The sequence below is a fragment of the Giraffa tippelskirchi genome, chromosome 8, assembly GCF_054371585.1.
Source record: "Giraffa tippelskirchi isolate mGirTip1 chromosome 8, T2T-mGirTip1v1.2.pri, whole genome shotgun sequence".
Classification (NCBI taxonomy): Eukaryota; Metazoa; Chordata; class Mammalia; order Artiodactyla; family Giraffidae; genus Giraffa; species Giraffa tippelskirchi.
This window is the reverse complement of record NC_137282.1, coordinates 111,456,474-111,483,023: the sequence shown is the minus strand read 5'-3', so window position 1 is coordinate 111,483,023 and position 26,550 is coordinate 111,456,474. Positions and strand designations below refer to the sequence as shown.

Sequence of the window (26,550 nt, the reverse complement as noted above, 5' to 3'; positions counted from 1 at the left end):
GCTCATCCCTTACGGTTCAGTAATACCACTCCTAAACATGCATTCTCAAAAGGACGAGCTCGTGAGCAGAAGGAGACATGAGCGATAATGCCCACTGAGCAGTATTTATAATGGTTAGTTATGGGAAACTGTCTTAATTTCTGCCGATAGGAGATAAAATGTAGTTGATTTGCACGCTAGACTGACACACAGCAGTGAAGATTAATGACAAGCACCTGCCAGCTTGTGTCTCTGTCAACCTTCTCCCCCACCCCCTGCCCTCTCCTCACTGTTTCCTGGGTTTACTGGACACTTCTCTTCACATGGTCTTACTTGAAAAAGGCAAGAAAATGAACTTTCTGTTAATTGAATTACAGTGAAGTAATATGGAATTTTCTCCATATTTTTCTCTCTCAGATCACCCAACATTTTTTTAAATTGGAAAGTCTCTAAAATCCTTTAGTCACATATTTATACACAATTCTTGCTCTCCTTCCAGAAAGCTAACCACATCCACATGTTGGCTTGTTTCATTCTGTGGCAGCTTTATTTTGAAATCACCAGGTAAGGGACATCTCACCATGGCCTCCAGGTAGAAATAACACTCTTGCATGTGCTGAGTTTTGAAAGTTAATTAGAGTTTGCCTGGCAGAGTGTGGCAGGTAAGGGAGTTCCAGCTGGAGGAATAAAAATGCGTGAAAGTCCAGAGACGGGAAGCAGCTGGGTTGTTGAAGAACCTCTGGGCAACTTACAGAGGTCTCAGCATGACTGCAGTAGGGTCAAGGCCAAACCCGCCCGAATAGAGGGGTGACAGATGGGAGGGGAAGGGCTTTGCGTTTTGGGAGGAGCTTGGGAGCATGTTAAACAGGCATGTTGGGACTTCCCTGGTGGTCCTGTGGTTAAGACTCTGTGCTTCCAATCCTGTGGTCTAGGAACTAAGATCCCATCTTCCATGTGGTGTGGCTCGCGCCCACCCCAAAAAAGATAAATAAAAATAAATTAAAAAAAAAAACCAAGCATATCGTTTCCTCTCTGTACTTTCAGCCCTCTGCTTTCGCACTGCTTCCCCTAAGCTTTTCTCATTATTACCATAACAAATCATGTCAGCATCTTGATTCTGAAAAATAATTGCTGAAACGACCCCAGTTTTGAAGAAGGTGCTCAGGAGGAGCACTCTTCCTCTTGCTCTCCACTGTATATCCCTCTGAAAAGTGGATGGAGGTAGTGGCCTGACTACATGGAGCTTGGGACAACATGCTAAAAGCTGGGACCTGACCTGGTCTGTGATGTGCCTAGTAAAAGGTTTTAGGAAGGGATTAATCCCCCAAAACCCTATATTTTTGAGAGCAAACACACACTTCTATACACACAAAAACATATATGTGCATGAATAGATAGATACACCGTATTTAGAGGCATTAGATAGATTCTCTACAAATGTATCAAGCTTGTATGTAAATATATACACAATTGCTTAGTTTACTATATTCACACACATATGGTGTGTTATACATATATATATATACACACACATGTAAGTATGTGGGTGGCAAGAATACGCAGAAGTAACAAAACAGATCTTCATGACCCAGATAATTACGATGGTGTGATTACTCACCTAGAGCCAGACATCCTAGAATGTGAAGTCAAGTGGGCCTTAGGAAGCATCACTATGAACAAAGCTAGTGTAGGCAATGGAATTCCAGCTGAGCTATTTCAAATCCTAAAAGATGATGCTGTGAAAGTGCTGCACTCAATCTGCCAGCAAATTTGGAAAATTCGGCAGTGGCCACAGGACTGGAAAAGGTCAGTTTTCATTCCAATCCCAAAGAAAGGCAATGCCAAAGAATGCTCAAACGACCGCACAATTGCACTCCTCTCACATGCTAGTAAAGTAATGCTCAAAATTCTCCAAGCCAGGCTTCAACAATACATGAACCGTGAACTTCCAGATGTTCAAGTTGGATTTAGAAAAGGCAGAGGAACCAGAGATCAAATTGCCAACATCTGTTGGATCATCAAAAAAGTGAGAGAGTTCCAGAAAAACATCTGTTTCTGCTTTATTGACTGTGTCAAAGCCTTTAACCGTGTGGATCACAACAGACTGGAAAATTCAAGAGATGGTAAATCTGTATCCAGGTCAAGAAGCAACAGTTAGAATTGGACATGGAATAAGAGACTGGTTCCAAATCGGGAAAGGAGTGCGTCAAGGCTGTATATTGTCACCCTGCTTATTTAACTTACATGCAGAGTACATCATGAGAAATGCTGGACTGGATGAAGCACAAGCTGGAATCAAGATTGCCGGGAGAAATATCAATAACCTTAGATATGCAGATGACACCACCTTTATGGCAGAAAGCGAAGAACTGAAGAGCCTATTGATGAACGTTAAAGAGGAGAGTGAAAAAGTTGGCTTAAAACTCAACATTCAGAAAACTAAGATTATGGCATCTGATCCCATTACTTCATGGCAAATAGATGGAGAAACAGTGGAAACAGTGAGAGACTTTCTTTTGGGGAGCTCCAAAATCACTGCAGATGGTGACTGCAGCCATGAAATTAAAAGACACTTACTCCTTGGAAGAAAAGATATGACCAACCTAGACAGCATATCAAAAGCAGAGACATTACTTTGCTGACAAAGGTCCATCCAGTCAAAGCTATGGTTTTTCCAGTAGTCATGTATGGATGTGAGAGTTGGACTATTAAGAAAGCTGCCAAAGAATTGATGCTTTTGAACCGTGGTGTTGGAGAAGACTCTTGAGAGTCCCTTGGACTGCAAGGAGATCCAACCAGTTCATCCTAAAGGAAATCAGTCCTAAATATTCACTGGAAGGGCTGATGCTGAAGCTAAAACTCCAATACTTTGGTCACCTGATGTGAAGAACTGACTCATTGGAAAAGATCCTGATGCTGGGAAAGATTGAAGGTGGGAGGAGAAGGGAACAACAGAGGAAGAGATGGCTGGATGGCATCACTGACGTGATGGACATGAGTTTGAGTCAACACCGGGAGTTAGCGATGGACAGGGAAGCCTGGCATGCTGCAGTCCATGGGGTCGCAAAGAGTCAGACACGACTTAGCGACTGAACTGAACTGAGCTGATACATGTATACAGTGGAATGTGTGTGTGTATATATATATATATATATATATATATATATATAAATAAAGAATGTGACATTGTATGTGTATGTATGTAATATGTGTATATGTATATCTATATTCTGTATAATGCAGAAGGCAATGGCACCCCACTCCAGTATTCTTGCCTGGAGAATCCCAGGGATGGGGGAGCCTGGTGGGTTGCCATCTATGGGGTCACACAGAGTCGGACATGACTGAGGTGAGTTAGCAGCAGCAGCAGCAGCATATTCTGTATAAAGGGAGAAACAAACAGCTGGAGAGAGAGAGGCAGAGACATGGAGAAACTGGGTGGATACCTACTCACAGTGCTAACAATGGCTACCTCTGAAGGCAGATTGGAGGGAGGACTTTCACTTCCTGTGTATACCTTACAGGATTATTTGAATTTGATGCAAGAGCATACACTGATTTTGTAATACAGAAATCTCAAAAGCATAAAAATTTAGGGAATGTTGTGTAGATATGGGGACTTCCTCAGTGGCTCAGGGGTAAAGAGTCCTCCTGCAGTGCAGGAAATGCAGGGGACCTGGGTTCAATGCCTGGGTGGGGAAGATCCCCTGGAGGAGAGCATGGCACCCACTCCAGGACTCTTACCTGGAGAATCCCAGGGACAGAGGAGCCTGGCGGGCCACAGTCCATATGTCGCAAAGAGTCAGACACGACTGAAGCAACTTAGCATGCACGCACATGTGTGCTAGGCTAAGAATGAACATTTTATAATGAATGCCCAGTGTTCTGTGGAAATAAGAGCTGTGGTGGTGGTGTGAGGAGGTGTTGAGGGGGAGTGGGTACAGGCGGAAAACCAGTCAGGAGGCAATTGCTGCAGATCCCGGAGAAAAGGAGGTGTGGATTATATGTACTCTTTCACTGCTCAGTCTTTGCTCCTGCTTCTCCCCAAATCAGGAACCCACTCCTCACCCCAACCTCTTCACCTACTGAGATTCCGCTCATCCTTCAAGGATGAGTTCAAACCCTGGTTTCTTCATAAAACCTCCCCAGCCCCAGCCTTCTTGCTAGAGTCATCTCTTCAGTGTTCCCATGGCACTTTGTTTCTTCAAGTTTGGCATTTCTTTCCGCCTTGTTCTGTCACAAGTTATTCCTATCTCTCAACCAGACTGTAAGACCTTTGAAGGTAAGAGCCATTTCTCTAATCATTGAAAAAAAAATCTCATGGTTCTAGCACAGGGCTTTGCATGTCATAGATTCTCAATAAATTTTCTTTCAATGAAAAACATTGAAAAGAACAATATTTTGAGACAGAAAGCATTTTATTTAAAAAAATTTTTTGGCCAAGCAGCTCAGCAAATAGGCTCTTAGTTCCCCAACCAGGGATGGAACCCCAGGCCACAGAAGCAAAAGTGCCCAATCCTAAGCCCTGCACCCCTGGGGGATTTAGAAACCATTCCAAAATTATCATTTTCTTTTTCTCTTCTGTTGATATCCCCCATGGTAAACCTACTTTTTCCTAATTTCTTTACACTTCAGTTAAAAGAATGGATTTTGATAATCACATACCAAAAAATAAAATCTTATTTTTCTTAACAGTACAAATTTTTCAATTAAAAAATTTATTTTATTGAAGTCTAGTTGATTTACAATGTTGTGTTAATTTCTACTATACAGTAAATTGATCAGTTATACATATATTTACATTCTATTTCATATTCTTTTCCATTATGGTTTATCAGGACACTGACTATATTAATTATTAATAGTTCCCTGTGCTATACAGTGGGCTTCCCTGGTGGCTCAGATGGTGAAGAATCCACCTGCAATGCAGGAGACCTGGGTTTGATCCCTGGGTTGGGAAGATCCTCTGGAGACAGGAATGGCTACCCACTCCAGTATTCTTGCCTGGAGAATCCCCATGGACAGAGGAGCCTGGTGGGCTACAGTCCATGGGGTCCCAAAGAGTCAGACACGACTGAGTGACTAAGCCCACAACATAGTGCTATACAGTAAGACAGACCTTGTTGTTTATCCATTCAGTATATAAAAGCTTGTATATGTTAATCCAAAACTCCCAGTCCATCCCTCCCCACCCTCTCTTGGCAACCACAAGTTTCTGTTTCATAGATAAGTCCATTATTATCATATTTTAGATTCTGCATGTAAGTGATATCATATAGTATTTGCTTTTCTTTTTCTGACTTATTTCACTTATTATGATAATCTCTAGGTTCATCTATGTTGCTGCAAATGGTATAATTTCATTCTTTTTTATGGCTGAGTAGTATTCCATTGTATATATGTACCACATATTCTTTATCCATTCATCCATCAGTGAACAGTTATGTTTCTTCCATGTCTTGGCCACTGTGAGTAATGCTACTCTGAATACAGGAGTGCATGTAACTTTTCAAGTTATAGTTTTCTCTGGATACATGTCGAGGCATGGAATTGCAGAATCACACTGGCAGCTCTGGGCTTCCCTGGTGACTCAGCTGGTAAAGAATCCGCCTGCAATGTGGGAGACCTAGGTTCAATCCCTGGGTTGGGACGATCCCCTGGAGGAGGGCATGGGAACCCACTCCAGTATTCTGGCCTGGAGAAGCCCCATGGACAGAGGAGCCTGGCTGGCTACAGTCCATGGGGTCCCAAAGAGTCAGACACGACTGAATGACTAAGCACAGCCCAGCAATGGCAACTTTATTTTTAGTTTTTGAGGAACCTCCATACTGTTTTCCACAGTAGCTGCACTATTTACACTCCCGCCAGCAGTGCAGGAGGGTTCCCTTTTCCCCACACCCTCTTCAGCATATTATTTGTAGACTTTTTAATGATGTCCATTCTGATCAGTGTAAGGTGGTACCTCATTGTAGTTTTGATTTGTATTTCTCTAATAATTAATTATACTGAGCATCTTTTCATGTGCCTCTAAACAATATAATATGGTGTTCTTCATGTCAGTGTGTACTTCATGAAATTTCAACCTTGGTGATTACCAGGGGAAATTTCAAAAAAATATAGTTCCCATGTACTGTATATTTGAAGGTTACTTGGATCTTAAAAGTAGATCTTAAAAGTTTTCATCACAAAAAATGAAAATGTGTAACTATGTATGGTGAATGATGTTAACTAGACTTATTGTGGTGATCATTTCTCAATATATTGAATTCTTGTTTTGTACACCTGAAACGAACATAATGTTATATGTCAAATATGCATCAACTTAAAAAAACAAAAAAGAACCCCAAAAGCAAACAAACAAAAAAACCAGTTTTCAGAGCTGCTTGCAGAGATTTTGTTTCAATTGTTCCAAGTTGGAGTGTAGGCCGTTTTTTTAAAAGCTCCTTTGGTGAACTTAGCATGCAGCCAGGATTGAAGTTTTACAGAGCTAGTCCTTCCCGCAAGAGGTTTCCTCTGAACTCCTTCAGGAGAGAGATCAAAGACTTCACATGGATTCACTTGAGATTGAGTTCTCTTAGCCATCTGGCTGACTTTCTGGGTCTTCCTCATTTCCACCAAGATTCTAATAATATTTAAACTCCATCACTCCCATCCCTTTATGCCCTTTCCTTATACACAGGTCAGGAGGTTTATTCTTGTCTCAGTTTTCTCACATTTTAAAAAACTTTGGACATAAGTTTGACAAAGTATAGTGCATTTGTCATTTTGCTTTTACAGTTCACTGTAAATGTCTTTTTAATACTTCTTTCAGCTTTATCCCTTTTATTTTTCAAAAATATACTGTTTATATCAAAACATACTGGGGGAATTTCCTGACATTTTAGTGGTTAGGACTCCAAGCTCTCATTGCTGAGGGCCCAAGTTCAATCCTTGGTCAGGGAACTAAGAACCCATATGCTGCATGGCCAAACAAAACAAACAAAAATACAGATATATGTGTATTGCATACATATAAGTACATACACACACGTGTGTATCCATGTATCTATTGTTATGAACATTCCTTTTTTTTTTTTCTGCTTGTTCTGGGATCTTCCAAACATACAGAAGAATATATATAAGAAGTAAATAGTCAATAAATAGAAGCATAAATCCAAATGGCCAATAAATATATGAAAATAGTCTCAATCTCATTATACTTAGGAAAATGCATAGCATATATAATAATGACTGATTCACACTGTTGTATGGCAGAAACCAAAGCAACATTATAAAGCAGTTATTATTCAATTAAAAAATGAAAACAAATGATCACACACAGAGAAAAAGCCCAGAATTCACTGCTGAATTCTACAAAACATTTAATGAATTAACAAAAAACTTTCTCACACACTGTCAAAAAATAGGAGAGAATACTTACAACTCATTCTGTGAATTCAGTATTACTCTGATAACAAAGCCACACAAAGACATCACAAGAAAAGAAAACTGCAGACCAATATCACCTATGATTGTAGGTGCAAAAATCCTCTACAGATGTTGGAAAGTCAAGTCCAGCAGCACATAAAAAGAATATACACCATGACCAAGTGGGATTTATCCCATGAATGTGAGAACTGGTTCAACATATGAAAGCCAATCAGTGTAATACATGATATTAATAAAATAAAAGATCATCTCAACAGACAAAAAAAACCTATATTCGACAAAATCCAACACCCTTTCATGATAAAAACACTCAACAAAGTAGGATGGAATTTCCTCAGCCTGATAAAGGGCACCCATGGAAAGCCTGCAGCTGATATCATACTTAATGGAAAAAGACTGAAAATATTCCCCATAAAATCAGGAACAAGATAGAAATATCTGGTGTCATTACTTCTCTTCAACATTGTACTGGAGTTTCTAGCCAGGGCAACTAGGCGAGAAAAAGAAAAAAGGGAAATTGAGGTTGGAAGGGAGAAAATAAAACTGTTTCTATTTGTAGATGACATGATCTTGTACATAGAAAACCCTAAAAATCCCAGAACAAAAAATGATTAGAGTTAATAAACAAGTTAACCAAAGTTGTAAGAGGGAATTCTCTGATGGTTTTCTGATTAGGACTCCGAGCTTCCGTTGGGGGAGCAGGTTCCATCCTGGTTGGGGAACTCAGATTCAGCAAGCTACATAGGAAAAAAACAGAAAAAGTTGCAGAATACAAGATCAGTATACCAAAATCAGCTTTATTTCTGTGTACTAGTTGTAAACAAACTGAAAATTGAATTAAGAAAACAATTTCATGTACAATAGCATATGAAAGAAAAAAATAAATTTAAGGAAGTACAGGATTTGCCCACTGTAAACTATAATAATGGTTTAAAAAAAGGATTTAAAGAAGCAAAAAGATATTTTGTGTTTACATACTAAAGCGCATAATCATAATATTAAGATGACAATATTCCTCAAATGTGATCTGTATCAAGAGTTCAATTTTTTTTTTTTAATAGAAATGGACAAACTGATTCTAAAGTTCATATGTATTTTGCACATGGGGTGGTTGGCAGACTGTGCTCAGAGAGTGAGATTGTCCTTGCCCAATATTTATTTGTTTATTTGACATAGGTTTATTGAAGCAATTATAATAATTTCACAAGCTAATAGCATATAGGATAATGTCTCTTAATAAGTCAATAAAGAAATAACATACTCCAAACAAATGATAGATTAATGACACTATTGTTCCAGGCAAGGAAGGTAAAAGAAAGTCCAAATGTAGTTCAAAGTGTACCTTTATGCAAATTGGTTCTCAGGAGAGGCAGCTTAATCAACAGCAAGCTGACATGCAGCTGCCCGCAGAACAAAAGTGAAAAGTTCCCTGTTGCTAGAACATATTGCTAGGGAACTGTGGTACAGGTGTTGGGGGCAAGATGATCTTTGGGCCACTGTGTGGTTTTTTGCCACTGTGGATAAAAGAGTTACCTTTACCATGGCAAGAGCTATTGCCCTAAGATCTCCAGAGGGCTATTTAGATCAGTAAAGGGTGGCCTTGCCCATACCTAACCCTCTTGGATAGTCCTCACCCTAGGTATTGATGGCCTAAATGTCCTCTCATCATAGTTGCTTTTTCATATGTTCTCATCAGCAACTTCAGACATGGATGATGACATCCTAACATACGATTTCACTTCAATATCAAAACAACAGCTTCACTCAGGCTTCCCTGGTGGTCCAGAGCTTCCAATGCAAGGGGCACAGCTTCCACCCCCGGCTGGGGAACTAAGATCCCACATGCCCCATGGCATGACAAAAAAAACAAAAACAAAAAACAAAAAAATTCACTCTTAAAAACAACTTCATTTTTGTCACAAATAAGTGGATTTAAAATCGTATCAAGGGACTTCCCTGGTGGTCCGGTGGTTAAGAATCTGTCAGCCAATGCAAGGGGCACAGCTTCCACCCCCGGCTGGGGAACTAAGATCCCACATGCCCCATGGCATGACAAAAAAAACAAAAACAAAAAACAAAAAAATTCACTCTTAAAAACAACATTTTTGTCACAAATAAGTGGATTTAAAATCGTATCAAGGGACTTCCCTGGTGGTCCGGTGGTTAAGAATCTGTCAGCCAATGCAGCCAGCGTACACGGATTCTGGTCAGGGAACTAAGATCCCATGCGCCACGGAGCAGCTAAGCCACAGCTACTGAAGGCTGAGTTCTCTAGAGCCCAAGGTCCGCAACAAGAGAAGCCACTACAGTGAGAAGCCCCAGCACCGCAACCAGAGAGTAGCCTCCATTTGCCGCACCTAGAGAAAGACTGGCCCTTCCCTGAAGCTCGGCTGCTAAAGAATCTGCCTGCAATGCAGGAGACCTGGGTTTGATCCCTGAGTTGGGAAGATCCCCTGGAGAAGGGATAGGCTACCCACTCCAGTATTCTTGGGCTTCCCTAGTGGCTCAGATTGAAAAGAATCTGCCTGTAATGCGAAAGACCTGGGTTAGATCCCTGGGTTGGGACGATCCCCTGGAGGAGGGCATGGCAACCCACCCCAGTATTCTCGCCTGGAGAATCCGCATGGACAAAGGAGCTTGGCGGGCTACAGTCCATGGGGTCCCAAAGAGTCGGCCAGGCCTGGGCGACTGAGCACAGCACAGCACAGAGAAAGCATGAGCACAGAAACGAAGAGCCTATGCACTGTGCAGCCAAAAGGAAACAATAATTATATCAAACCCCTACACGACAAGATGGAGAAGTCAAACAATCTTTAAATGACTGGTGTCCAATAGTAGGAGAAGGCAAATATATTATGGCATTTTTATACACTGAAATGATACACAGAAATCCAAAGGAAGGAGCTACTACCATACTCAACAACACAGATGAGTCTCACAGCACATAATGCTGAGCAAAAATGTCAGACAAAAAAAGTTCATACTGCATTATTCCATTCAAAATGAAGTTCAAAACATCTATGATGTCAGGTGTCAAAATGATGGTTACCTCTGGGGAGAGGTATGGTCTCGGATAGGGAATGGGGGAGCTTGATGACACACTGGAAATGTTCCCTATCTTGCTTTGGGTCGTAGCTATCTAGGTGTCCACATATTAAAAATTCATTGAACTGTGTGATTAATCTTAGACCCCTTATTCACTTTCCCACAAATGTGATGCCTTAGTTCAAAATTAAGTATCAGAAGTATATTTAAAAATTTTTTTCCTTTTATTGAATGCCAACTTTGTGTCATTGCACTGCCTCTTTTAACTTATTTCTCTGTTTGGTTGCCCTGGGTCTTCACTGGTGTGGTGGGCTTTCTCCAGGAGTGGTGAGCGGGGGCTACTCCTTGTTGCGGCGCACAGGCTTCTCATTGGGGTGGCCTCCCCAGTTGGGGAGCAGGGGCTCTAAGTGCATGAGCTTCAGTAGTTGGGGCTCACTGGCTCAGTAGTTCCGGCTCTTGGGCTTTGTTGCGCCATAGGATGTGGAATCTTCCTGAACCAGGGATGGAATCTGTGTCCCCTGCATTGGCAGGCAGATTCTTATCACTGTACCACCGGGGAAGTCCAAAATCAGAAGTTCAAATCCCTTCACTTTGTCTCATCTGAGTTTCTCTGTCTGTATATTATCTCACTCTCTATAGAGTTTTAATAAAGGTGATGCGTGCGTGCATGCTATGATGCTTCAGTCATGTCCGACTCTTTGCGATGCTATGGACTGTAGCCTGCCAGGCTCCTCTGTCCATGGAATTCTCCAGGCAAGAATACTGCCGTGCCCTCCTCCAGGGATCTTCCCAACCCAGGGATCCAACCCGTGTCTCTTACATCTCCTGCACTGGCAGGTGGATTCATTACCACTAGTGCCACCTGGGAAGCCTCAGTAAAGGTGATACCTATGGTGCTTATTTAAAATGCAGATTGTTTGGCCCCATTCTAAATGTCCTGGATTGGAATATTTGGAGAGAAGAGACACAGGGTTGCGCAGTTCTAACCTTGACACTGAAGCACACAAGGAGCCTAAAGGCCTAGTTCCAGCCCAGCCCCCACCCCTGCACTAATTAGTTCCACTGTAGCATTTTCAAACCAAGGCCAAGCTGAAAAATTGAGAGACATTGTGTATTGTTTCCGCCTTGACGTGGGGGAAGCAGAAGACTGTCCCTCTTCTAGGTCTTGGCAGGACATGCCTTTCATTGCTGGATGTGCCTTTGTTTGGACTGAAAGTTCATCTCTTTTTGTTCCTTTCCAATATAAAAGAAATTAAGTGGTTTGCCTGGTCTTTTTTACTTTCCCCTAGTTATCCTAGTTGAGCTGGAATATTGAGAGTTTCATAGGTTTTTTTTTGTTTTACTGCTTGATTTTTGGTTTTGAAGTTGGGGTAAAGGAGTCTTTGCTTTACGTTTTCTTGATTACAATATCTACTGCTTCCACATGCAAAATTTTACTTTGAAAGCATTTTTATTTCCAGCATTATTTGCAGAACAGAATTTAGTTGTTAATCAGATCTCTCCTCTCTGTCTCCCTGAAAGCAGGAAATAAATCTTCCCTGTGAAAGGTGCCTTCCCTCTGCTGGGAGGTAGAAAGACATCCTTATCGATAGAAGTAGAGAATTTGGAGCTTGAGTTATTGCTGTTGTTGTTCAGTCACTCAGTCATGTCCGACTCTTTGCGACCTCATGGACAGCAGCATACCAGGCTTATCTGTCCTTTACCATTTCCCAGAGCTTGCTCAAACTCATGTCCATTGAGTCAGTGATGCCATCCAACCATCTCATCTTCTGTTGTCCCCTTCTCTTCCTGCCTTCAATCTTTCCCAGCATCAGGGTCTTTTCCGATGCTCTTCGAATCGGGTGGCCAAAGTATTGGAGTTTCAGCTTCAACATCAGTGCTTCCAATGAATGTTCAGGATTGATTTGCTTTAGGATTGACTGGTTTGATCTCCTTAATGTCCAAGGGATTATCAAGAGTCTTCTCTAGCACCACAGTTTGAAAACATCAATTCTTCGGTGCTCAGCCTTCTTTATGGTCCAACTCTCACATCTGTACATGACTACTGGAAAAACCAAAGCTTTCACTATATGGACCTTATGACAGTCTTGCAAGGTACATAAAATTGGTTGAAAAGAGGGAAATTGCCCTCCCAATCCTCGACAATCCTGAGCTCCAGTTCCTAAATATTTCATTATTTCAGGTGTCCCCACTTGTATGTCTCATAGCACAGAAAGCTTAATGTAGTTGAAATGAAATTAATGAGTTTACCTCCTAAATTCTCATGCCCTAAGTGATGCCTATTTTGTAAGCAGAATCAGCATCTACCCTGGTTCAAGGCAGAAGCCTGGTGATCTTGCTTGTCTTCTCTATTACTTTGTACATTTTGCCAAGTTCTGTTGATTCCACTTCCCACCTTTGAGCTTTAGAAATTCATTTACAACTCTTCATCCTCATCATGACCTCTAGACCAGACTGCCATCTCTCACCTGGATAAATTAATCAGTTCCATTGCTGGCTTCCAGCCTCCAGACTTATTTTCTTCATTTTCCCAATTGCAGCCTGAGAAAATTTGCTAACATGTGTCACTCTGAAACTTAAACTTTTTTTTTATGGTAAATTTTAATATGTATTTGTTGTTGTTTGGTTGCTAAGTCACATCCCACTCTTTTGGGACCCTGTGGACTGTAGCCTGCCAGGCTCCTCTGTCCATGGGATTTCCCAGGCAAGAATACCGGGGTGGGTTGCCATCTCCTTCTCCAGGGGATCTTCCCCACCCAGGGGTCAAAACCGTGTCTCCTGCATTGCAAACAGATTCTTTATCTGAGCCACAGGGAAGCCCTGAAACTTAAATTTTTAAAATGGCTCTCCCTTGCCTTTGGCAGTCCATACTGACCATCGATAACAAGGGCTTTTTAGAGGAAAACTGGTCTTGCCTGTTTCTCTGGTCTCATGTCTTGACACCCTGCGCTCTTCTAAAAGTACGAGTTGTCTTCTCAGTTCTACCAGAAAACCACTGTTCTACAGGCACGTCCACATTTCCTGTTGGCTCTGCCTGACCCTGTGTCACTGTCACATTACAGGGACTATACAGCACAGTGCCTGGCACAAGTGTATCTTTTTGAAAGATACATTGAGTTAATAAAATATAATAATGAATGAGAGGGTGTTAATATAAATGTTATGGGAAACACACTGACTGAAACCAGTCACCCTGGCCAGGCACCATAGTAACGACTTGCATGAGTTATTTTACGACAGGAGGTCCTGGTAAGGAACACGGAACTAACAAGCCACCGCCCACCGGAAGAGTGCGGGAAAGGTCAAAAGGAGACACCATGTGTCCTACCACCTCCCAGAATCCTTCTCACTGGCATCCATCTTGGCCGAGCAATGTGTGCACCACCAGGAAGGAGCCTGAGTCAGAATGATCAGCCAGAGGCAGCCCAGAAACGAATCCCATCCCCATAAAAGCCAAGACTGTGAGCCACGTAGCAGAGCAGTTCTCCTGGGTTCCCTTACCCTCCTGGTCTCCGCCTGGGCACCCCTTCCCAATAAAGTCTGTTGCTTGGTCCATACATGTGTCTCCTTGGACCATTCATTTCTGAGTGTTAGACAAGAGCCCCCTGTAGGCCCTGGAAGGGGTCCCCCTTCCTGCAACATAAGTATGTACTGAAAGTGAAAGTCACTCAGCCGTGTCTGACTCTTTGCGACCCCATGGATAGTCCATGGAATTCTCTAGGCCAGAATACTGGAGTGGGTACCTGTTCCCTTCTCCAGGGTATATTCCCAAACCAGGGATTGAACTCAGATCTCCCTCTCGCACATTGCGGGCGGATTCTTTACCAGCTGAGCCACCAGAGAAGCCCAAGAATACTGGAGTGGGTAGCCAACCCCTTCTCCGGCTGATCTTCCCGACCTAGGAATCGAACCGGGGTCTCCTGCACTGCAGGTGGATTCTTTACCAGCTGAGCTACCAGGGAAGCCCAAACTAAACACGAAGGGTTTCAAACCCTCAGTCTTCTGATCTGAAGGCAGATGCCTAATCCATTAGGCCAACGTAGTTCTAGAAGCTTGGATATATACTAATTGAGAAATAGCACAATTAAGTTTATAGTCTAGTGTTTAAAGTCTAGTGTAATTCAGGACAATGGTCAAAGTTCAGCTCTACCACTTTGGGTCGGTTTCTTCACCTCTCTAAACCTCAGTTTCCTCATCTCCGAAATAAGGATATAGTATCTACCTCAGATAGATCACTTCAGTTCAGTTCATTTCAGTTGCTCAGTTGCGTCCGACTCTTTGCGACCACATGGACTGCAGCACGCCAGGCCTCCCTGTCCAACACCAACTCCCGGAGCCTACCCAAACCCATGTCCATTGAGTTGGTGATACCATCCAACCATCTCATCCTCTGTTGTTCCCCTCTCCTCCTGCCCTCAATCTTTCCCAACATCAGGGTCTTTTCCAATGCTCTTCGAATCAGGTGGCCAAAGTATTGGAGTTTCAGCTTCAACATCAGTCCTTCCAATGAATATTCAGGACTGATTTCCTTTAGGATGGACTGGTTGGATCTCCTTGCAGTCCAAGGGACTCTCAAGAGTCTTCTCCAACACCACAGTTCAAAAGCATCAATTCTTCGGTGTTCAGCTTTCTTTATAGTCCAACTTTCACATCCATACATGACTACTGGAAAAACCATAGCTTTGACTAGACTGACCTTTGTTGGCAAAGTAATGTCTGCTTTTTAATATGCTGTCTAGGTTGGTCATAACTTTCCTTCCAAGGAGTAAGCATCTTTTAATTTCATGGCTGCAGTCACCATCTGCAGTGATTTTGGAGCCCCCCAAAATAAAGTGTCTCACTGTTTCCACTGTTTGCCCATCTATTTGCCATGAAGTGATGGGACCAGACGCCATGATCTTAGTTTTCTGAATGTTAAGTTTTAAGCCAACTTTTTCACTCTCCTCTTTCACTTTCATCAAGAGGCTCTTTAGCTCAAATAGATAGTATGGGGATTAAACAAGAAAGCTTAAGTAAAACATTTAGTATAATGTCTGGTACATCAGTGTTTAACAAATGTAACACAACAACAATGACAATGATGATCATGATACTTTGCCTCCAGATAGGTGATCTATTTTGTATCTATTCTAGAGTGAGTAGCTATTTCAACAAGCTTTGTGGTTGCTATTAGCACTTAAAAATAATACCTCTTATTGACTGCAATAAGATAGGCAAACTTTTTTATATTTCTTTGATTAATAGCAATCTACCTCTGTAGACATTCACGGCACTACTTCCACATTTTGGCTTTAAAAAAATGCTTTAGTGACATCTTCATACACATAACTTTTTTCTTTTTTTTTTTACTGTTTTGAAAATTTTACTTATATTGTTGTCATTTAACTATTCAATAGCCATTTTGGGAAATGCACACAATAAAAAACATTAGATTGTAGTTAATTTTCTCTTCTTTTTAAAAGGTTCTTTATGTATTAAGGGGAACATTCATACTTCCATCACTTTTGATATGTATCAGCGGGTAGCTTTTTATGAAGTACAGACTACTTATTCTCATTTTAGGATCCCTCTTGACATCTTGATTCTTCTACTTGTTTTTAATTAAAAAATGAAAAACATAATTATAATTTTCTATATATTCTTTATGTACTTGGCATGGCAATTACTTTGGCCAGTAACTTGTTCCAGACTAAAACAGCCATTTGTTATCCTTCCTCACAGTGATATTTGAGACTTACTGAGGTCATGTATGAAATGTGTAAAATCAAATGAACTAAATGATCAAGTATAAGGGTTTATTTTTTTTTTTAATGTTTATTTATTTTTGACCTTCACTGTAGCATGCGAACGTGTAGCTGCGGCATGTGGGTTCCTGTCCCGTGACCAGGCATCAGACCTGGGCCCGTGGTGGGGACGGGGAGCTTTTGCCACTGGATCACCAGAGAAGTCCCAAGATACTCATTTCATGGGCAGGGAGCAGGGTGTTTCCTCATCAAACACCGGACAGGTAAAGCACAGAGAGCACTGGTTTCTTCAGGGTGCCGTTCCTTAAGACGGCAGCAAAGGCAGAGAAAAGCCTCTGTCTAGTACAGTATACATAGTATAGAAGAGTGTTCTTTGTTCCCAGACACAGCAAGGAGATAGTGCTTAACTCTGAATTTTAGTGAGGACTGCGTTCGTTGTCAAGTAACCAAGAAGACTAGAGCAGTCTGGAATTGCTGTGATGGCTCTCTATGTCATCATCATCCCGTGTTCCTATCTCTTGGTTCTGGCATAGTTAATCCATGGGTTTCACTCTCTTGGTTTCAAGATGGCTGCTCTCATCCAGAGATAAGTCCTTCTTCCAAGCAGGAAGAATAAAAAGTACAAATGGCAAAAGGCAAAGGGATCACTCGGTGTGTCTTTCATCATTAAAACAAAACCTTTCTTGGAAGCCATACCAAGTCATCTTCTGTTACCTTTCATTGGCCAAAATGATCACAGGCTGCAAGAGGAGGCTGGAAAGGAAAACAGCTTTGGGTGGACACATGACTACCCTGAACAAAACTAGATCTGACAGAGAAAAAAGGGAAATGGATATTAACTAGGCAACTTGTTGTATATGCCATGAATATAAATATGTAATTTTTCTTTAGTGAAAATGCTGGGTTAAAACTCAACATTCAAAAAACTAAGATCATGGCATCCAGTCCTATCACTTCATGGCAAATAGATGGGGAAACAATGGAATCAGTGACAGACTTTATTTTCTTGGGCTCCAACGTCACTGAGGACGGTGAGTGCAGCCATGAAATTAAAAGACACTTGCTCCTTGGAAGAAAAGCTATGACAAACCTAAACAATGTATTAAAAGGCAGAGACAGTATTTTGCCTAAAAAGGTCCATATAGTCAAAGTTATAGTTTTTCCAGTAGTCATGTACGCATGTGAGAGCTGGACCATAAAGAAGGCTGAGCAGTGAAGGATCGATGCTTTCGAACTGTGGTGTTGGGGAAGACTCTTCAGATCCCTTGGACAGCAAGGAGATAAACCTTGCTTTAGGATCCTAAAGGAAATCAACCTTGAATTTTCATAGGAAGGACTAATGCTGAAGCTCCAATACTTTGGCCACCTGATGTGAAGAGCCAACTCATTGCAAAAGACCCTGATGCTGGGAAAGATTGAAGGCAGGAGGAGAAGGGGATGACAGAGGATGAAGTGGTCAGATGGCATCACCGACTCGATGGACATGAGTTTGAGCAAGCTCTGGGAGATGGTGAAGGACAGGGAAGCCTAGTATGTTGCTGTCCATGGGGTTGCAAAGAGTTGGACACAGCTGAGTGACTTAGCAACAATATGAAAAATATCACATTTTCTTTCTCTTAAACTGAGACTAAACTTACCAAATACTCTGTGCTTTAACTTATATATCATGTTAGATTAAACCAAACCAAAAGAACAAATGTAACTGGTCTTCTCAAACTTGTTATTACTCATGTTCTTTAAGTTCTTTTTTTCCTCAATGCATAGTATCCTTCAGGAATTTGAAATCTGCAGACAGCAGTAGTATTTGACAAAGAAAACCCTGACAAAATACTCCTTTTAATCCTGAAAGCATTTCTGTGACATACTTTATATACCTGGGGAAGAAATAAAGCATTCTTCTAGGGTGAGTAGGAAAGATGACAAGATTACCTTTTTGCTTCCCCTTTTCCATGGCTGTCACTATTAGCTAACTGGTTAACTAGTTGGCTAGTATTTTAGATCCAGAAGTGCCTGGGCTACCTCAGTCATGAGAGCTTTTTCACTGTAATGTCATGAATTTAAAACTTGTATATTGTATACACTGGACCCTAATTCTGTTGCAGGGAGAAGCCAATTCTGACTCCATGTTGGAACTGTTTCTTTAACTTGCTTTTCGTTGCTTTTGTTATTATAATCATATAGAATAGTTTGCTCAGGGAATCCTGCCCCTCTGCCTGACTGTTAAAGTACCTTTGTTCAGAACCCTGTTCACCTGTGGATGGCAGGAAGGAAGAAGTTAACACAGCCCCTGCCTGAGGCTTACCATTCTAGATGTTTGCAAGATGAATGGCCTTTTTCCTTTGCTTCCTAACCTCCCCTCATCTCTATCTATAAAAGAACCTGGTATCCAGATGCCATAAGATGATTACTTTCAGGTGCTAGCCTGCCATCTTCTTGGTCTCCTGGCTCCTTAATTAAAGTCTCTTCCTTTCCTCAATACATCATTTCTCGGATTCATTGGCCTATCGAGCGGCAAGCAGAGCAAGCTTGGACTTGGTAACAATTCTGTCCATTAAGTCTAACAGAGGGTCAGAGATGGTGGTGAATCTTTTCTTCCATTCACTAAATAAACATATAAATCAAATGTATAACTGTTCTCTGGAATTTGGAGAAAAAAAAAACCTGGAGAGCAATTACCCTTAAAAAATGTGGAAAGTTGTTTTTTTTTTTTGGCTTTTCAAAAACTAACAGATTGTATAATTTTGCTTAATATATATGTGAGGAAGTCTTACAAGTTTTCTAACTAAGGGTTTAATTTCCTCTTCATATCCAGGAAAATACTACTGCATCTAAGAAATCATTTAAACATGAAGACACTGGTATTTGGTATGTTTTAGGGCTTCAAAAGCAAAATTCAATCATATGGTATAAGATTTTGTGTCTATGAAAGGTGGTATGAAACACTGATAAAGGGACCCAAAACTGCCAGGATTATTAGCTATGTGACCCTGAGCAAATTACTTAGCTTCTTTGTGTGCCTCAATTTTCCTGTCGGTAAACTGGGGATAACCTTAGTATGTTCCTCAAAGGACAGTTATGAGAATTAAATGAGCTGATTTCTACAAAGAAGTTAGTAGAATGCCTTGCAGCTTGTTAACAATAATGTTAGCCATTATTTTAGCCATTAGGAATTTCTCTTTTCTAATACAATTTAAGGGCCCTTTTCTGGGTCATTTATATCAGCAACCTCTATGTCTAGAGGTGTGGCAAGTTTCTCTTACCATGGTTTTATTTCTCTTTTGACATATACTAACAATGCAACGAGAACTCTGAACATGTTTCTTTCTGCTTTTAACTTAACAAAATAATAATTAAAGCAAGCATGAAAGTGTTAGTCGCTCAGTCGTGTCCAACCGTTTGCAACCCCATAGATTGTAGCCCACCAGGCTCCTCTGTCCATGTCCATGGAATTCTCCATGCAAGAATACTGGAGTGGGTAAGCCATTCCCTGCTCCAGGGGATCTTCCCGGCCCAGGGATTGAACCGTGGTCTCCTGCATTGCGGGCAGGTTCGTTACCCTCAGAGTCACCAGGGAAGCAAGCATATGCAACAAGAATTAAAGCTATAGAACTCTTACTGCCTACAAAACTTTTTAAGACAAAAGCTTCAAAGCGTATTTTAAAATATTTTGGTAGCGATCTATAGCATGTATCAATCTGATAGACTCATTTTTTAAGTTCTTTATCCATTTAGAGCCCATGGATCTTCAGAATATGGGTAAAAACAGAACAAGGTATCGTATATATCAGCCAAAGAGGGAAGTAAACGACGATTTTTTCCTCCCTTAAAACACTCAGAGCTTTATCTTGTTGCAAGTGAAGAGAATGAAGCCAGAGTTTCCTCACTTGACACGCTCCTCATGGGAAGGAGACAGCACTTCTTCACCAGGGCTTAGCAGGAAAGATCCTTGCCACAGAAAGAGCTGAGTTTAGTTGCTTGAATGAGGGACCACTGGACTCTCTCTTTTAGAGGCTAGGTGAGCGTGACTTTGATTACTAAAGCGTGGTCAGACACTGGAAAGATAGTTTCCCAGGCATAAGTGGCCACCGACTACAATAACAGCTAAAATCCAATCACACTCATGCATTTCAAACATAAAAAGTTGTATTGGCTAGCTTTACCCTAAGGCCCAAGTCTTCAACACCTGTAGCCTGGTAGCGAAAAGGACATCTCGCCAAAGCGGCAATCGTTTGGAATTGCCCCGGGGACTCCGATTTACAAACAGCCCTAGAAGTATAAATTCAAGAGTTATATAACTTCATTAATTTCAGATTTGCTGTGAATAAAACCCTGCTATTCAAAATTCCTGCTCAATTAAATCTTATTCAGTGTTAAGGGCCAGAAAAATGGTAAATACTTTATAACATTTATTTTCTGTTAATTAAATATTACAAATAAAACATTAGAAATGTGAAATTTTATGAGCAACTAGAAAAGTCTATTTGGTGAAAAACATCTGAGTTAAATATATCTCTATCAACAAGTGTTCTTTTAAGTATTTATTGACTTCGTTGATCATTAGTAAATTCATGAAAGGCTGGAACTGCGATTGCTCAATATTTCCGAGGAATTAAAGAAGCAATTTCAAACCTATTGGATGAGCTGAAAACAATGCCGCAGCTCTTGAATGGTGAGTTTATTTTCCAGAGATTACGGATTAACACAATACTATTCCTCAATTCATTTATTAAACATATTTAAACCATGGCCTGCATTACTTAAAAAAAATCTATCATGCTTTAAATACTTGAGAGGTTATCTTTCTTCCAAGGGAGTGTGATTAGCAAAAGGGCCCTGGGCGCTAAGGCAGATGAGATATGTTGGGAGAGGAAGGGGAGGAGAGGAGGGTGGAGCCGCCGTTCGCCTGGGGGTAGTATGCGTGTGCTAGACTAAGCAAGAGAAAAGGTCAACGCAGGAATCTGGTGGTTCCTGGTAATCTCAAAATGGAAGTCTTGTCTTGTCCAGATTGGGCTTTTCCAGACTGTGAAAGGGCTCTCTACCTCCTTTCTGCTTCCCTCCTCCAGCGTGGCAGTGGGTTTAGGAGGGTGATGGCGGGCGGGTGCCCGTGGTCCTCGCTCGCACCCTCTGCATCCCGGCCTGAGGTCGGCTGGCCTCGCCCACCCGGGGTAAATTCCCGGAGGTCCCGCCCCCCGCCGGAGGAGAACTCCCCGGGGAGTGCAAACGGGCGTCTGCGAATGTTGACAGTCAAGGAACACGCACATTCAGCGTCGAGGTCCCCGCGGCTTACCCGCGCCTATTTTTATACCTAAGCCAAGGTCACTCTTTAATACCGGGCCGTCGCCTGCGCTGCGGCGTCGCTCTCTGCCTAGCGACGGCAGCCGGGGCGGGGAGAGGGGCGGCGGGGCGGGGCGGGGGCCGCGGGGCGCCCCCAGGCCGGCCGAGCCCACACCTGCCCAGCGCCCGCGAGACCCGCGAGCCGGGCCGGAGGCAGGGCGGCGTCCCCGGCGCCGAGGAGGGGCGGCGCGGGCGGGAGGGCGGGGGGATTCGCGGTGGGCGCGGGCGCCGCGCGGGCGCAAAGGCGGGAGGCGCTGCGGCGCGAGTGCGTCACGCCGGCGGAGGGTACGGTGGGCTGCGGCCGGCCCGCCGACCAGCAGCCGGGTGTCCCGGGCGAGGGGCAGGCGGCCGCACTCGCCCCGGCAGCCGCGAGCGGCGCGGCCCGGGCCCGGCCGCGGGTCGCCAGCGAGCCGCCGCCCGCTCCATTCATTCCCGCGGCTCCGCCTCCTTTCCCGGGCTCCTCCGGCGGCTCCGGCGGCGCGTCCGAGGTGAGTGCGCGGCCCGTCCCGGGCGCGGGGCCCCGGGCCCGGCCGAAGCTGCCGGGTCCGGCCTCGCGCCCCGCCGGCCTGGCCCCGCACAGCCGCGGGCAGTGACGCGGGCACGAGCTGCGGGCCTCCCCGAGGACTCGGGCGCGGCGCAGGCCCACGCTGGCGGGCGACTGGCCGGCTCACGCTGGCGGGCGACTGGCCGGCTCCTCCGAGGGGCGTGTGGGGCGCCCCCAGGTGCGCCGGCCTTCGCGCCAGCGCCACCATTTTGTGTGAGGGAATGCCTCCTCCTCCCTCCGCCTGCCTCGGCCAGATCCCCAGCTGCTGCCTGCCGAGCCCGCTCCCCTTCTGCCTTTCCCACCTGGAGCCTTTCAGTCCGGGTCGGTGGCCTCGGCGTGGGGGAAGCGGACCTGGTGGCGGGTGGGGCGGAAGCGTTCCGGTTCCGCCACGCAGGTGGCCTCCAAGGATGCTCTGACCATCTCCCTTACCTGTAATCACTTTTGGATTAGGTATTGCATAGATTCCCTTCTAAAATACAGGTCGTTGCAATTTTGTTCTAGTTCTTAGATGCCCATTGTGCAATTTTTCGAGGCCTGTGCCCTAAGAAATCAGTGGGTGAAGCTTTGGATTGTTTATGCCTCAGGGATCTGGGTTACATTTACTTAAGATGAAGTATCTCACTGGCTTTTCAGCTTCTGGAAGTTGGTGTGACTGTCTTATCTGGAGTAGATTCTAAATTAACCACGACCCCTTCCTCTTTTGGGATATCCTTTCAAAACCTCAAATAAAACGTTTTCGTGTGAGGATTCTTGAGTGGGATAGGGACACGTTGCTAAAAGACTACCCAAAGGAAAAGTTGTATTGTGATTCAAAACTGTTACACATTCTGTCTGTTTCAAGGGTCATGAGAATTTGGTAGTTCTTGTTTTTAGTTTGTCTCCTCACAAATATCTTCTAAGTTCCTAGTAGGTTATGCTCTGGCCGTTTGTATTTTATCACTGCATCACAGGGATTAAAGCCTGGAATGGTGGCTGTTGCATAATACACACAGTTGGGCCCTGGAGGGAATTCACCAAAATGGATCTGGGTTTGACGTTTCTTGTATGTCTGCTTGCATGTACAAAAGATGTACAGGTTACCTCTGCAAGCTATGTTTTGGTTTTCTTCTACAAGAGGAACGATTTTTATTAACTAATATACACAAGGTTAAGTTTTTGGTATATGGAAGAGGCTAAGTTTTTAGTTTTTAAAAATCTTTGTCTCTTGTTTTGTGGGGTGGGGGGCAATGTGGGTGCTAGCCCAGGGAATGTGGTGGTGAGAGGAACCTGGGAAGAGTCCATTAGTGATAAGACTTCCAGTACAAACAATGATAAAATATCAGTCTTTCACAGAAGGCTTGTAAGCTGTCATAGTGGACTCCTCTCTGAATTTATGATGAGGATTGGTTTAGGGAACTAAGCTTATACAAGTAGCAACATGGCCTGCTCCTTGAGTGATTATAATCGAAGATGCTTTACCTGTGGATTTTAGGTTCTAACAAGTTTCAGATTAGTCTGATCTTTTAAATAATAGTCAAATCATTACAAATTTCTTTAATAACCGTATAATATACATCAAACAAAAGACTTAACTTTGATTTGGAGAAAAAATATAATTAGATGCTTTTGAGAGTCATCTCTTTAAACTTTTTAAACCCACGCACTCTAAACTTTTTTCTGATTAGTTGACGACTCTTTCACTTATTCTGTCTGAAAACAAATGCTTCTGTATGATGTACCATCCCTAGCAGAAGTGTCATGCCTCTCCCTGCTGGCATGTTTTTTTGGGGAGGATTAGGGAGGTGAAAGGGACCTTGGACCTTGAGAGATGAGTCTTGTTTTAGAGAACTTAAGTAAGGATTGCCTGTGCCCTGACTGGACCTGTTCTAGGTCCCTGGGGATTGAGGTTGTTCCTGCCAGTAAGTTCAGTACAGAGTAAAAAGAGAAAAGAAGAGCATGATTTTAGTTACTAGCTTCTCAGATGAGATGTTAGTTTTAGGTTACACCAGAGGCAGCTTCCATTTATTCAACAAACACTGAGTGTCTTATGCTGTGGGGTGCAAAAACAGACAAACTCCACTCTCACGATGCTTATAGTCTAGCATTGTGGATTAAAATGGTAAAAATTCCTTAATCTAATTGCACAGAGGTTTTTGCTAACATGTATTGGGAACAAATCAATTTAGTAAATTGCCTTTTTTAAAGAAGTCCAGATTGCATGTGGGGGGACCCCTGCATTAATGGATTCAGGAGAGGAGAAAGAGGGTTCAGTTGTTGAGTTTCTTCTGAGGAAGGAAAGAAACTAATAAACTTGAGAGTATTGTCCAAGGAAAGAGAAACTTTACAGTAGTCAGTTGGGTCTGATCTGTCATAAGGACAAGAGGGGTAAAATGAAAATAATCCCTTGAATTTGGTAATTGAGAGGTTATTATTGGAGGCCTTAAGAGGAGTGATACCAGTATAGTGATAATGGAGAAGCCAATTTCAGTGAATAGCTATAGAGAAAAAGTCAATGAACTTGACTTTTTGTTGTACGATGATAAAGTAATAAACTGTATTGATAAGGAATTTAGTCTATAAAGTCTTTTATACATATTACTAATGCTTTCAAGTTTACATCAACCGGCCCTTCTTATATCAGATGAACTTACTCTGATTCTTAAGTTAACAGTAGTTATTATTCAGAGCCAGTATAATTCCATAATTTAAGCCAAATAGATAGGTTTGAACCTTGGCTTGTAATAGTAGTTATAATAGAGCTTACCTCAAAATGTTAGCAGAATTAAATGTGATAACATTCCTAAAGGTGAGCTACTACTAGTATTGTCATCAATGAAATTAGAATTTTTTTTTTAAGTGTTTAGTTCAGTGTTCCTCAACTTTTTCTCCTTTTATCATCTTCTCCCCACAGTCATGCAGTGTACAGTACTTTTTTGAGGTACAGTTCAAAACAGTGACTCTTTTTTTTTAAAATTGTGATTTCTCTACCACTTGTCAATCAGAGCTTTTGCTCTTCATGAGATAAAGTATAACCAAAATGAGTTGAATTGGTAGAATACAAATTAAAACCAAGAAAATCTTTTGGTTTTCATTAGTTTGTGTATTAATGTGGGGAAATGAGTGTTGTTTTGAAAAGTTGAATATAATTTATATAGTCCCCCACATAGCTCTTACGGATCCCGGAGTAAGAATCTATCTTCTAATTTTAGATCTGGATACTTCCTGGCGGTCTAGTGGTTAAGACTCCGCACTTCCACTGCAGGGGACGTGGGTTCGATCCTTGGTCAGGGATCTACTATCCCACATGCTGTGTGGTAGGGCCAAAAAATAAAAGTAAAAAAAAAATTTTTTTTATATCTGGTCCTATTTTCTATTAATTACTTATGCATATGAGTGGCAAATATAGCCATATTTAGCAAAAAGCAACCACATGTTCAAAGTATTGATATTTAGCTTTGTAATTTAATGCATATTTAAAAGTATTTGAAATTAATTTCAAGGCTGAGGAGATTTATTGATAAAATTTTCTAGACTGTGAAAAAAGAAACCGAAGTGATAGTGAGTGAAGTGAAACTTTGTGAAACTTTGGTGAATACTAACTTTTTGTATCTGAGCAGCTTTTAGAATGTCAACAACAGCAACAAAAAGCATAGTTCTATAAAATGATTCCTGTGATTTTATAATTGCATATACAAATAATCACTCAGCTGAATTCCGTGGACTCTTTGCTCTCCTTTCTAGAACTGGCTTAGATGAAGACGGATGTCCTTGTGCCTTGGGTGGAGAGATGTTACTCCAGTCAGAACTGGAGTGTGTCAGCAGTCACAGTACTCTCTGATGAGCTCATTAGTTGATCTGTGTTTTCATGAAGTGTGATACATTTGTGGATAGAATTTACTGTTGGAAATGCTCATTTCTCTTACTCTTTAGAGATATGTTGACGAGGTCTAAGTTTTCATCTGTATTGACACCGCAGATATTTGAAGGGAAGTGTCTTGCCTTCCTTCTAAGACTTGTCCAGCAGGACTTGCCCTCACTGATTTCTCCCCAGGTCCTTTTCCTCAGATTCTGAACTGTGGTTTCCAGATCCTTTGCCATCCTGATTGTTTTCCATTGCAGGCATTCCAGTTTTTCAGTATAGTTTTCTTAAAATGTGGTCCTCAGGATGGCATAAGAGACTGAATGCTGACGTATGAAGAGGCCAGGGGACCTTTTCCATTTCTGCATCTCCTAATTGTTGTTGTTCAGTCGCTCAGTCATGTCCAACTCTTTCTGACCCCATGGACTGCAGCATGCCAGGCTTCCCTGTCCTTCACCATCTCCCAGAGTTTACTCAAACGCATGTCCACTTGGTCAGTGATGCTATCCGACCTATCCAAAGGAAAGGGTTGATTTCCTTTAGGATTGACTAGTTTCATCTCCTTGCTGTCCCAGGGACTGTTAAGAGTCTTCTCCAGCACCACAGTTTGAAAGAGTCAATTCTTCCGTGCTCAGCCT

At 42.3% G+C, this 26,550-nt stretch overlaps 1 protein-coding gene across 13 annotated transcripts in view; it reads left to right on the top strand.

The window, feature by feature from the left end:
- The window catches only part of FAM169A (family with sequence similarity 169 member A), a 119,255-nt gene that overhangs the window by 27,305 nt on the left and 65,400 nt on the right, over positions 1-26,550 (top strand). For 4 of the 13 annotated variants that reach the window (XM_081520640.1, XM_081520641.1, XM_081520636.1 and 1 more), the window contains exon 1: positions 21,787-22,018. The exons of 3 other annotated variants lie outside the window; for them this stretch is intronic. The gene's annotated coding sequence lies outside the window, so the exon portion shown is untranslated. Of the gene's footprint in view, positions 1-21,426; positions 21,512-21,786; positions 22,525-26,550 lie in introns of those variants that run through there. 6 more of the 13 variants (XM_081520645.1, XM_081520637.1, XM_081520633.1 and 3 more) reach the window with 4 other exon arrangements.